A 13,847-nucleotide genomic window follows, 5' to 3' on the forward strand; every position below is an offset into this window, starting at 1 on the left:
CCTAGAGACTATCTGTTAAAGATCTATAAACATTTTTATAGAAAATGAACCCTTTTAAAATAAGCTTTTATAAAACATTTTCATAAGAACCTCTATATCTTCTTGTGATTTTAAATTAAACTGCCTTAGTAAAAATCAGATTATCTCTGACACATTTTTTTGGTAGAATGGAGAAATGAAAGATCCTCTGATTTATGGTGTGATGTTTAGCAAGGTCGATTAAATCTAAGTGATGATCCTTGAGTGACACCATTAAACACTTCACTCTTTACTCATGAAGAGCAAGTCAAAATAGTGAACTGAAACACGAAATGATCAATGGTCAAAGATAATAAAACATCAAATAAACATGGTAAAAAACATTGAAGTCTCATTTGATTTACTTCCCTCTACTCATCCTGAGCTATTTTTCTGGTAGTTTCTCTTTAAATCTTCAAAGACAAAATCCATGACACAGTCCTTCATATGACTCTAGAAAAGGTAATATATACCTGAACATTGCTCTTTGCCTCCATTCAGACTATTTTTCTAATTTATTCCTTTTGATGAGACAAGTAACACTAATGAGCTAAATTAACTTGGCTGGGGCATTTGTTTTGTGGTTAAATATAACATTTCCAACTTTTTAAATATTTTTGGCTCCATACTGAAAATTGGCCATGTCATTTTAAATTGGGTAACAAAATCTGTACACAGGAAAATCTAACTTAAACAGCAACTATATTCCTTAATATTAATATAAATGAGGGTCCACTATACGTGAAGGCCCACTATGTTATTATTTTTCTAATGGTACTTATATATTTTTATTTGATATATTATTATGATATACAAAATTCTTAAAATATAGTTTATATGTTTTATTTAAATAAAGTTAAATTATTTTGTTCTATGTGTATAGCAGTTTTATAAGATTAGATAAATTTTTGACTCAACATTAAGAGATACACTACTACTTGTATATATTATATGAAATATCAGCTTTCAAACAAAATCTCGCAATTATTTAGATTTAAAACAACAACAAAATAAGTTACAGAACACCTTTAGTTAACCGCTATAGCCGATACAGTAATTGGTACGTTATGAGCCTACACCTATTTCTGGAAGGTATATAAAACTATGATAAACTTTGGAGTATCATATTGGTTATTTATTGTGTCATAGCAAACTACTGCGCAAATCAATAGCTTATAACAGACATTCTTGCCCACAATTATTTGGGACAAGAAGACTTATAGGACTCAACTTATCTTTACTCCACCATGGTTTTATTATGGCTGATATGACTAAGGCAGGCATTCAAGATGGCTTAACTCACTGTGCATTACCTGTGTTGTGCCGGCACAAAATGGATGTGAGCTGGCTGGCACAGGTGGGTTGCTCTTTCTCTGGTGTGGCCTCGGCTCTCTCATGTGTCTGGGCCTTCACTGGACCTTCTTCTCCACTTGGTTTTTTATCCCCCAGGATATTTCTCTTCATAACAGGATAGCCGGGACTCCTTTACATAGTGGCTATGGTTCCCCTGTATGAAATCAGAAACTGAAAGAAAACCTCTGGAATTTTGGTCTCATAAGTCCCAGAGCATTTCTCCCAGAATTGTATTGGTGAAAAAAAAAGAAAAGTCACAAAGCCAGGACAAATCAAAGGGATGAGACATTGGAGACCATTTGGACCATTTTTAACAATCTGATTTTTAACACCTTTTTAGCAACTGCTACACAGATCTTTCTTAATTTTTAAAATTGTAACAAAATATGTTACTCTTTGAATAAGTGTTGTATGAGTTAGCTAAATGTCTGCTGTTTTGTTTTGTTTTTCTGATCTGCTTTTAGGCTATGAATTTGGCTAAAAAAATTCTTGCACTGTCATTTTTAATGCTTCTACTTAAAGAGTGTGGAGTAAACAAATGTTCAAACTTTATTTTAAATGGAACGTTTGAAATATTATAATGTGAGAACCTAAATTTTTAAACAACATGTATAGTTCAAAATTCAGAAGTATTCAGAAACACTTTCTGTTTCATTTTTCTCTCTACCGTTGCTAGTAAGTACAAATATAGATTTAGAGAGTTTTTCCTGTAAGCCTACTATAAGGTCTATGCCTTTTCTTCTGAACTTCAGCCAAGGCTTCTCTTTTCTTAGTCTTCTCTCTTGGAACTATAATAATTACTCTAAAATTTTATCAAAAGTCAAAGTCAAAAAGAATACAGCAGGTATTCATTCACTCATTCATTCATTTATTAATTTTACTAAAAATTGGTCATATTCTATATATCAGGTATGGAATTAATTCAGTAAAGCATACTTCTTCATCCCAAAGAGCTTCTACCGAAGAAAAGCAAACAAGTTAACATTCATTATAATTCAGCATGATAAGTGCAACCATTATAGTCAAAACAAATGTGTTGAGCCAAAAAGAGATTCTACTGCAAAAGATTTGGGTAATGCCAATGACATCACTAAATGCTGTCTGAAACTCACAGGAGAAGAGTCAAAAGATATAATGACCTTTATTTTTCTTTCTTGGTAACCTGTGAAGAGGCATGTGTAAGTCAGGCACTCAGAAAACTCCATGAGCTGTACTCCTGTGCTCCCAGGAGTATATGTTGATGACAACCTGATTTAGGAGAGAGGTAATAAACAGAGAGGAAAATGAATAGGTAATAGTTGCTTATTTCACAAACCTGATTGGAATAAATACATACATACATAGGTGGAGACTTCAAAAGTTTCTTGGAAAATTGGAATTAAAAGATAAAAATGTAACCTTTATTTCCCAACATAAGATCCATCAAAGTCAAGACGTCTTTGTAAGGAATGATAGCCATTTAGTGCATCACTAAGAAACTGGGGGCCCTGGGGATTTAACTATGCCAATGCAATTCTTTTTACATTATTAACTGAAGAAAACTTGGTGCCCCCTTAGAGATTTTTAAGAATTAGAAAAAAAAAAGTCAGAAGGAGCCACATCAGAACTATAAGGTGGATCCCTAGTGATTTTCCATAGAAACTGTTAGAAAATTGCCTTTGGTTAATAAAACAAAAGAGCAGGAACATTATTGTGGTGGAGAAGGACTCTTTGAAGAAGAGAGTCATCATGAAGAGGACTCTTTGATGAAGGAAACTTCGATGAAGTTTTTCCAGGCATTTTTCTGCTAAAGCTTTGGCTAACTTTCTCAAAACACTCTCATAATTAGCAGATGTTATTGTTCTTTGGCCCTCCAGCAAGCAAACAAGCAAAATATCTTGAGCATCCCCCAAAACTGTTGCTATGACCTTTGCTCCCTGGTCTACTTTTACTTTGATAGGAGCACTTCTACCACTTAGCCATTGCTTTGATTGTGCTTTGTCATCAAGATTGCACTGGTGGCCGGGCGCAGTGGCTCACGCTTGTAATCCCAGCACTTTGGGAGGCCGAGGCGGGCAGATCACGAGGTCAGGAGATCGAGGCCATCCTGGCTAACACAGTGAAACCCGGTCTCTACTAAAAAATACAAAAAATTAGCCGGGCGTGGTGGTGGGCGCCTGTAGTCCCAGCTACTCGGAGAGGCTGAGGCAGGAGAATGGCGTGAACCCGGGAGGTGGAGCTTGCAGTGAGCCGAGATTGCGCCACTGCACTCCAGCCTGGGCGACAGAGCGAGACTCCGTCTCAAAAAAAAAAAAAAAAAAAAAAAGATTGTACTGGTAAAGTTATGTTTCATCTCCTGATACTATTCTTCGAAGAAATGTTTCAGGATCTTGATCCAACTTTGTTTTGAATTTCCACTGAAAGCTCTGCTCATGTCTGCAACTGATCTGGGTGCAACAGTTTTAGACCCCATCAAGTGGAAAAGTTTGCTCAACTTTAATTTTTTCATCAGAATTGTGCAAGCTGAACCGTTTGAGAGGTCTATGGTGTTGACTATTGTTCCTGATGATAATTGTTGGTCCTCTTCAATTAGGGCGCAAACAAGATAAATTTTTTCCTTACAGACTGATGTGGATTGAAGTCCGCCACCACAGGCTTGAATTCATTGCTTCTTAAGATGAGTTATTCCTTTGTGAACTGCTGATTACCTTGTTCATTGTCTGCATAAACTTTTTGTAAAGCATCAAATATTTTACCATTCTTCCACCCATAAACTTTATGTTTTTCTTGCTTCTATTTTAGCAGAATTCATGTTACTCTGAAAGGGTATCTTTTTTTTTTTTTTTTTTTTTTTTTTTTTTTGAGGCTCACTGCAAGCTCCGCCTCCCGGTTCACGCCATTCTCCTGCCTCAGCCTCTCCGAGTAGCTGGGACTACAGGCGCCCGCCACCATGCCCGGCTAATTTTTTGTATTTTTAGTAGAGACGGGGTTTCACTGTATTAGCCAGGATGGTCTCGATCTCCCGAGCTCGTGATCCGCCCGCCTCGGCCTCCCAAAGTGCTGGGATTACAAGCGTGAGCCACTGCGCCCGGCCAGGGTATCTTTTTTTTTTTTTTTTTTTCTTTTTTTTTTTTTTTTTTGAGACGGAGTCTTGCTCTGTCACCCAGGCTGGAGTGCAGTGGCGCGATCTCAGCTCACTGCAAGCTCCGCCTCCCGGGTTCACGCCATTCTCCTGCCTCAGCCTCTCCGAGTAGCTGGGACTACAGGCGCCCGCCACCACGCCCGGCTAATTTTTTTTTTGTATTTTTGGTAGAGACGGGGTTTCACCGTGGTCTCGATCTCCTGACCTCGTGATCCGCCCGCCTCGGCCTCCCAAAGTGCTGGGATTAGAAGCGTGAGCCACCGCGCCCGGCCTATCTTTTTAAACTGATGTCTTACCCTGCTTAGTGCCTCAAACTAGGTCTTTTTTAGATATGTTATAATGAGTTAATATGAGTTTATTTTGTTACCAAAAAAACTTAAATTCATGCATAGGTTTTTCATAATATGCATTTCCATGAACCTTTTGAAGTCGCCTCATATATATAATTATATACTTTTTGAATGTTTTAAATATAACTTTATGTTAAATAACTTTCTAGGTTGGTAGTATAAACTAATCCTTCTCTCTTCACCCCAGGTTTGGGGTTTGTATCTGCATACTGGGAATCAGTGCTTACATAAAAGCAAGTCATTTAGGAAGAAGAAATACAGGGACCTCAGGGCTAAGAAATGCCTTATTTTTCTAAGCCATTCTTTTTCTCCAGGCTCAGCCATTGATTTCCTACTCTGTGCCTTCACCAGGTTTCCAAAGCTACTAGGTGATGAAGTGAGCAGCAAGAGTCTCCTGTGTTCCTCCATTTATCTCCACTGGGCTCTGTTGATGTATTTCCTTGTGTTCTGTAGTAGCACAGTCAAATCATACAGCAGCAGAAGTACCTCTTGTGCAACTACAAAGCCTCCAAGATTGTTCTCTCATTCGGCTAATTCTATAATGTTCTCAGTAAAGAAGGGGGAATTTTGCATGCTCACCTAAACTATTGGAATATTCCAGGATCTGTCTCAGGGCTTATCTATATGGACTTGCCATGACCACTGTTTCTGTTTTACTCTTTGACAACCAAAGTAATGGGAAAAAAAATCTCAAAGGTCTTTGTTTCCTAGATTACAACAAGGTAATGATGCAAAAGATCCCTTTGCTTTTGGATCCCCAAATGTCTTTATGGTAGCATACTGTATATTTGACTCCTGGAGGAGTACTGAGTGTGTTTTCAGAGACCCATAATAGTGACTAACGTTATTGCTCCTCTCTTTAACCTTTCTCTACCCTTCCCTGGATTAAACAACCTTTATAGTATGTAAACAATCACCATTTGTCTGTACCTACTGCTTAGGCTGGGATATGGGTATTAGATGTTCCAAAAAACAGATGCCTTATGTTCAGAGATTTTTTTCCTACTAATAATTATTACTTCCTTCTATGCTTTTGAACCCCACAGCTAAATATTCTGGTTGCTCATTTTCCTGAAACTTCTATAGTAATAGCCCTATCTTAAGGACAATAAAGGTGAAATTTCTTAGCTTTCTAAGAGGAGGAGAGGGTTCTTGTCAAGATAGAGAAGAACTGAAGCCAGAGTGGTGAAGGGTGGATATAAATTAATTGGAAAATATTTTACACTATAAGTATGATGCAAATAGAGTCCTGTGAAGAATGAGTCTGGTCAACAGTATTTGAGTATGTTGGATGAAAAGTAAGAAATGGCCTAGATCACATATAATAATGTTTCAAGAGTAACAACTCAGCCTGGGTTTGTTGTCATTTAGTGTATCACTGAACTCACAAATTGTACAAAAAAGATCATGTATGAGAAAAATATAGAAGTCATTTCACATGGCTTCATGAACCTCTATAGTAAATGTCACTTGTGGCATGTTTTTTGTGCTTCTGAGGCAAAACTTGCCCATATAGGCAAATATTTCTCATGACCCTCAGCAAATACTGGAAACAGCAGCAGATTCCCCATGTTTCCTATGCATGGGGGGTAGCTCTGGAAGAAGTGAGCTTTAGGTTAATTTTGGAAAAACAAAAGAGAGACAGACAGTAAAAAAAGAAGAAATGTAATTTTCCAAATAACTACTAACTCTGGCAAAGACTACTAATAATCTTTCAACAACCACTCTTCCCTTCTTCTATAATGATATTTATGAAATTGCCTATTTTTAGCTGACTACCATAAAAAAATTTTATAATTGCCCAACATTCCAGGCCATGTAACTGAGTATTAGCCATTGACATGTAAAAAAAAAAAAGTTGTCTGTGTTTCTCCTGCTTACCTTCCTTAAAATACAGCTAGAATGTACACTTGTCTCCTCTTCATCATCCTTTCCTCTTTTCCATTGGTTGGAATGTAAGCAAAATAGCTGGAAAGGACTGCTCTTTGGGTATTATGAACTGACCTTTGGAGTGGATGAGGAACATAACAGAATAAGATAGAGGGGCATCAGTATTCAAAGGACATTGTAGAGCAAAGTCACCATACCAGCTCTAGACTCTCTCTTCTGGACTTTAATGTGAAAAAGAAATAGCATTCTTCCTTGGTCTGTTCCTCATCGCCAAACTGAATCCTATGTGATATATGAATTTACTGTTTCTTTTCTCAGGATAAGTTGGGCCTGCAGCGAAAAACTAGCCGGAAAAGTAGGTAGAAATGAGTTAAATGTTAGCAAAATATCAGGCTACTGATGTTCATTCCTCCTTGCCAGAGACATGTTCTTTGTTCTGTCATTAAGTCAATTTCTTTGATGAATTACTTTGGTCATTTTTTTGTTGATTCCCTTGGCATCATAGTGCCATACCATGATATCTTGTTCTTTGTTACTGACAAAATGTAGATCAGAACTTGGATGTTCGGACCCTCCCATGCTTCAATGTCTTTGCTTACACCATCTCAAACTGAATCATATTTAATATAGTTAGCTATTTTACTGGTTGATCTTTTCACATTTCTCTCAAGCCCTGAAATCTATACCATCAAAGATTTCCACTTTCATTCATCCAAGGGATCTGAAACAATTGATACTTTACTACTACAAAAATGTTGCTGTCTTCTCGAAAGCTTTTGGGCAATATAGTGAATTGACTCAGCGGTCTTACTGCCTGAGTTTCACCATTTACTAATTATTGACTTTAGATTAATTACTTGCCAACTCTAAAACTTCCCTTTATTTTTTCTTAATTCTAAAATAGAGACATTAATGCAAATAGCACTAAATAACCCACATAAAGCAATTAGCTGAGGCCCTGCTAGAATAAATGCGCTATATATACTAACTAAAGATAGTAATAGATTTTCTTTCTCACCTTGCATTCTTAAAAGAGAATAATAAAATCTTCTGTTCCTTTACTTTTATTCACATGACATTGAATATATACTTTTCAGAATGAACAAATTCACTTATTCAACAAATATTTTTGGTTTATTTTTGTGCCAGATACTGGAAGTACTGTGTAACAGACAAACCTGGCCCCGCCATCACGCCTTCTCATTTGCTTGTTTGCATATAAAATCTACTAGCCAAATAATTCAGGTGCATTACTGACTTAATATTCTCTCATTTGCTTGTTTGCATATAAAATCTACTAGCCAAATAATTCATGTGCATTACTGACTTAATATTCTCTCAAGTGATTTGTGCTTTTCTTCAGTCTCTTTTCATATTTTTACACTGTCTCACGGTAATCATCTAGGTAAATGGTGCATCACTGTTTAATTTGTTTTAATTCATTTCTCTAGGTATATGTATGTGACTATATAGTGCTTCAAAGATATTCATTTAATTAAAGATATCTGATGATTTGAATGATAATCTATAAATACAAGAAAGAGAAAGTTTGAATAATGATCTGAAAGTTGTAGTTTTATATTAATTTTCCAAGAAGATTCCAGCAAAATCTCAGATTGATGACTTAATCTACTTATGTTACTGTTTCTCCTTGAAAAAATAATAAACTTCGAAAGTTTATTTTTTTCTTAGAAAAACAGTTTGAATATTAAAGGTGAACAATATTTTAAAAATCTGAGCAGCTTCTGTCTCAGAGATAATTCTCAGAAAGGATATGATATATCAGCACCTTGGCTCACTACACACTCAGTACACATGGCATTCAGGTCAGGACTGCAACACAGCAATGCTTCTATTTTCCCTTCCCCTTTCATTCCACAGCTTCTCACACCTTTCATAACAACTCCATCAAAAAAAAAAAAAAAAAAAACTACTCTTTTCCTATTGCCAGATTTCTACTCCAGACCTAGATAAAGAAACTTTATTTCCCCTAGTTGATGCAAAAATAAAAATAAAAAATATTTTTTTCTGCTAAAACTTTATTTTTCTTATATCTGTTTGCTGCCTTACCTGATAAAAGAAGTAGGTAAAATACAAGAAACCTGTCAGGATCTTGAAAGGGTATTAGTTGAGTACTACTCAATAATCCCAAAGAGCGTCACCGAACAAGCACCCCCAAAATCTTTCCTGGTTGAGATGATGAAGAAAGCCCATTTATTAAAAATCTGTAACATATCACATTATACAGTATAAATCAACATAATGTGATATGATCTGACATCAAGTTTTAAAAGTGCCTTTTCTGCTTCTGCTCAGACCATATGTTCAAATTATTAAAAATATCCACAAACGCTTGGTTTTTCTTTTAACAAACCCAGGCTTCTCTCAAATAAACTATCTTGTATTGTTGGGCAGAAAATGATTTTCTTCTTGTGGACAATTTATTATCAATTACTTTACATGCACATACACATATACACAAAAAGTAAACTGCCAAAAAGTAAGGTGTTACTATATAGTGAAGAAATACAGCATATTTAAGTTTACTTGTGATAACAGATTCTCTTTCTGGCCTACCTTATATTGGACTTTTGGTATGCAAATATGACTCATTGAATACCAAAATATGAGTGCCTATTCATTGTCACTTTCTTTTGACCTGAATTCTATTTACCCAGCAATCTCCAAAAACCTGTTCACCCATGAGTAATAGAAGCTAAGCTTTCTTTAAAAAATTATTATTCCATGCAATTTGTGAGGAAACAGCCAAGTTGGCAAATTTAAAAAAAAAAAAAAAACAAAACTCTAGAACATCTTGACTGGGTTGATGACATGACAGCATTGTAGTATACTACCAGCTGGGAGTTGGCTGGGTTTCAGAAATGGACTCAAGACAGTGGAAGCAGAATGCAAGAGGAGGCAGCTTTTCACTAGTGTGACTGTTTTGTTAAAACCAGCAAGAAGACCATTTGCTACAACAGCTTTCTCTCACTCTGCCCTTAGCTGATTTCTTGTCGGCAACAGAAAAATGTGACATAAGGGGATACGATAGCATGTGAAATGATACTGCACAATCTGCTCAATCTGCCACTGCAGTCTCCAGGCCTGTTTCTCACCTTGCTCTGGATCCCCCCTGAGCTGATGCAAGCATGGAGTTCCTGTGGACTTCCAAGGGGGCTCCCTGCTTGTAACAGACTAAAGAATGGAAAGTAGAGCAGAGAGAGGGGCTAGACAGATGAGCAAGGTATTTGGTTCACTGTCATTTCCCTAAAATAAAGACCAATGAAACATTCGATGAAACTAAAACAAAAAATGCCTCACTTATGAAGGTTTTGAACGCTCACATTTGCCTTTTTAATGTCTCTGCACTTCTGGGTTTTTTCATCGCTTTTTAAGTTGACCCAGAGAATGATGAAAAAGTAGGGAATGGCCATGCATGTAGTATTTTCATTTCAACCAGCAACATGATGCTCTCAAAATCTTGCAAGATAAATCCTTCCCCCACAGATATGCAGCTCAAATTTGCAAACAACAGAAATTCCATGGTTTCAATAAAGTTCAAGTAAGCATCCTCCAAATTTCAGTATTTATCTGGATGAGTGTGAATGTTGCATTTTTAAAAATTCACTCAGCACTAATTGCCTTAATATTTGGAGACAACAAATCCTGATCTGTAATCTTTCCTCAGGAAAAAAATCCAAGGTTCCCATAAGAAATAGCTTTTTATTAATATCCTTGAGAATCTTGAAACATTGGGTATTGTTATGTCAGCACATCTGTTTATCCTGCTTGGGCAGAGAAATTAACTATCTAGCAATACTGATACAGCAGAGGGATCTCTGAGGTCCTTTGATGAGAGGAGAGTATAACTGTAATGAAAATTTAAGGATTTTTTTTTCTCTTATCCTTCCCTTTTCAGTTTATATTGCAGCATCTCTGGCCATTAGAAAAGTGAAGAAAATAGTGTAAATTTCTTAATAGCTAAATAAGGCCTGAAATAGACCTACAAATTTAAAAGCCTGTAATCCTCAGTGTAAAGAGAAACTAACTACCTTCCAGCATTCCTATAGCAATGACAACTCTTTATCTAGAAACAATAAAGATTGGAAAAGTAATAGCTAAGCATTCTTTTAAAAATTTACTTCAACTGATCTTTTATGCTTGGTCAGTCATGAGAAATAAAATGTTAAAAAATCTTAAAAACACATATGTGAATGTATGTTTGGCATGCAATACCTCATTACATTTGTAAAATAATGTTAATTAGGGCTTAATAAGTTAAAATATGTAAGGTAAAATAAATTGTAATTGCCTTAGCTATTAAATAAAGGGCTGTCCTATATTTGAGTGTGAATTACTCCTTAGAAGAGCAGGCCTGGATATCTGTACAGAGTATCAATTCGGTCAAACTACACTCAGTTTTCTTCTCACAACTTAGGTCTTCTCCTTGGAAATGATTTTCCTGATGAAAATTCTATGCCTCAAGTGACCTCTTCTTTCTCAATACTCTATGAACTTTTATTCTTATTTTCATTCTGTTTCTCCTTTGCCATCTCTCCTCATGGCTAGACTTCAGAAATTTGGTTTTCATTTCTTATCATTTTGGGAATCAAAATAGACACTCAGAACAACAATAGTAAGAGTGGTAGGTAGCTATGATTTATTGATTACTTATTAAGTGTGGCATATTGTGCTTGATGTTCCATGTATGTGGTCTCATTTAGTTCTCATATTAATCCCGTAAAGCAGGCATTATTGTTTCTATTTAAGAAATGAGTAAATAGAGGTCCAAATGGTTTAAGTAAATTCAGCAATGTCATGGGGTTACTGAAGAATAAAATCAGAATTGAAACCTTGGTCTCTCTGACTTCAAAACTTATACTCATCAACACTAAATTATACTCGTCCCCTTTTATTGACTTTTATCTCCATGGGGTCTTACAAAATGTCATTTATGTCTTCCCAGATCATAAACGAATGGCAAATACATTTTGTTTAGCCTGATCAGAAGCATGGTTTTAATATCTTGTACTAATTTGCTTATTATCCAGCCAGCCTTACATCATGTTTGTATCCTATGATAAAGCTGCCACATTTGTGTGAGGAGCACAAACCTGATAGTAACAACTCCGATGTTAAAAAAAAAAAAACCTTGTTTTTAAAAATATTTATGTAATTCAACTCAATTTCTAACATGAGCTGCTGTTATTGCATGATAAAAAATTTCTATCTACTTAATTCTGAATTCTCATGACCTAATCGAGTGATTTCTCGGTCATTATAGTCTTTCTACGTAGTCTCATTAAGTGTTAAAATTCTATCTTCAATGACTCTTTCTCCCTGAAGAAATTCTGAGCAGATGCCGTTTCAGAAATTTGATTGAATATAGAAGTATTATCTTCATCTTCCTCTGTCTCACTTCTGTCCTGATCTTTCTATTTTTTTTTTTTCAATTTCTAAGTTATCAGGTCATTTGCAATGTAATAGAGAGATAACTGAAGAATCTGTGGGTCTAACTTTGGCTTTCACTTGGCTGTCTGTGCCATGGCCCATCCACTGGTATTTTAACTATGTCCTTACCCCATCTCCAGGAAGGAATGCACAAGGTGTATCCTAGGAAAGATTTCCTCCTAACCTTTACAAAGCCTCCATGATAACTTGCTGACACACTTTCACTATCAAGTACCTATAACAGTATCTTTCTTGAGAACCAAAGGAACTCTGAGAAAACCTCACAAAAGCTTGAAGTAACATTCGAGGCTCTCTAATATTCAAAATGGAATATGTTTCTCTCTTTAAGTGTGAATTGCATTTAATGACTATCTTTCAAAAATAAAGAAAAGGAAAAAAATAACTTTGTGTGAAAAAATATTTCAAACACCATCCTAACCAAGTGACCAATCAACGCTAACCAACAGTGATCAGTCATGTTGATATTATGTACCTTAATGTGATGAGAAGGGCAACTAATCTCTATGGCATTCTCAAAACACATGTGAAAACATCCGACAAATTGAAATCAGGAACACTGTACACAATACCTAATTATTACTCTTCAAAACTGTCAATATTATTTAATAAAAGAAAAACTGAAAAACTATCATAGATCAAACTATCATAAATATCAATATTATTTAATGAAAGAAAACCTGAGAAACTATCATAGATGAAAGGAGACTAAGGGGGTGATACGGTTTGACTGTGTTCCCACCCAAATCTCATCTTGAATTGCAATTCCCATAATCCCCATAGGTAGTGAAAGGGACCCGGTGGGAGGTAATTTAATCATGGGGGCAGTTTCCCATGCTCTTCTAGTGATAATGAATAAGTTCTCAAGAGAACTCATGGTTTTATAAGGGGCTTCCCCCTTCACTCAGCTCTAACTTTTCTCCTTCCTGCCACCATGTAAAGAAGGACATGTTTGTTTCCCCTTCTGTCATGATTGTAAGTTTCCTAAGGCCTCCCCAGCCATGATGAACTATGAGTCAATTAAACTTCTTTCCTTTATAAATTACCCAGTCTCAGGTATGTCTTTATTAATAGCAGTGTGAGAATAAACTAATACAGGTGGCATGACAACTAAATTCAATGTAGTGTTGTGGACTGGATCCTGGAACAAAGAAAAAAATGCATGATGTGTATATAAAATGTAGTTTAGTTAACAGCATAGTACCAATGTTAATGTCTCAATTTTGACAAATATCCTACGATTTTGTAAGATGTTAACATTAGGGGAATTAGGTGAATATTTTCAATAATGACATTTTTAAATAATGTCACTTTTTAGGCAAATGTGTTGCTGAAAACAGATAGTGCCAACTATAAAAATTTTTATAGCAGCATGCTTTGAAAACTTAGAATTCCAATTCTCTAATCTAATTATAAATCTTCTAAGCAAATTGCTGTGACTAGCTTTGGCCATATTTTGCACAAAATATGAAAATGAAAATACGGTACTTTTTAATGTGGAAGAACAACTGCTGAACGTCAGGGAAGCTCAAAACCTGCTAGGCCATTTCAACAAAATATTTGCATTATTGGTGGGTGGGACTGAAATATGAGTTCGAAGATTTTTCACCTGCAGGCACCATACATTTCTTATATTTGGACTTATT

This window comes from Symphalangus syndactylus, chromosome 12, assembly GCF_028878055.3.
Source record: "Symphalangus syndactylus isolate Jambi chromosome 12, NHGRI_mSymSyn1-v2.1_pri, whole genome shotgun sequence".
Classification (NCBI taxonomy): Eukaryota; Metazoa; Chordata; class Mammalia; order Primates; family Hylobatidae; genus Symphalangus; species Symphalangus syndactylus.